This window comes from Penaeus monodon, chromosome 27, assembly GCF_015228065.2.
Source record: "Penaeus monodon isolate SGIC_2016 chromosome 27, NSTDA_Pmon_1, whole genome shotgun sequence".
NCBI classification, from domain to species: Eukaryota; Metazoa; Arthropoda; class Malacostraca; order Decapoda; family Penaeidae; genus Penaeus; species Penaeus monodon.
Genome location: NC_051412.1, coordinates 15,588,228 through 15,588,620, shown reverse-complemented (window position 1 = coordinate 15,588,620; position 393 = coordinate 15,588,228). Strand labels below are relative to the sequence as shown.

At 26.5% G+C, this 393-nt stretch overlaps 1 protein-coding gene across 1 annotated transcript in view; it reads right to left on the bottom strand.

The window, feature by feature from the left end:
- The window catches only part of LOC119590618 (histone-lysine N-methyltransferase Suv4-20-like), a 23,977-nt gene that overhangs the window by 3,316 nt on the left and 20,268 nt on the right, over positions 1-393 (bottom strand). The gene's annotated exons all lie outside the window — the stretch shown is intronic.

Genomic DNA, 393 nt, shown 5'->3' with positions numbered 1-393 from the left:
ATAACAATAAAGAAAATCATCAAACGAGTCTTACGGGAATATACAATGGGTTAGAATCCAAATAACTAAATGAAAAAATACCAACATCTTGCTTGAATAATTCTAATACCGAGGTTCTAAATTTACCCAGTTCCATCAAAAATAAGACATTTATATGAAAAATTTACATTGGACAATATAGGGTTAACTATGTAACAGTTTAAATTTTGCAGAAATACTTTTAAAAATATTTTTCTACAAACAAATATTGTACTATAATCTCAAAATTACCAATCTACAGTATGTTCATTCCCCATATTTCTCCTATTTTTTTTTATTATATCTAAACTGGCAGTAAACTATTTCCATTATGTCATTTTCTTGGCAGAATTCATATTCACATTCCAACTCTTT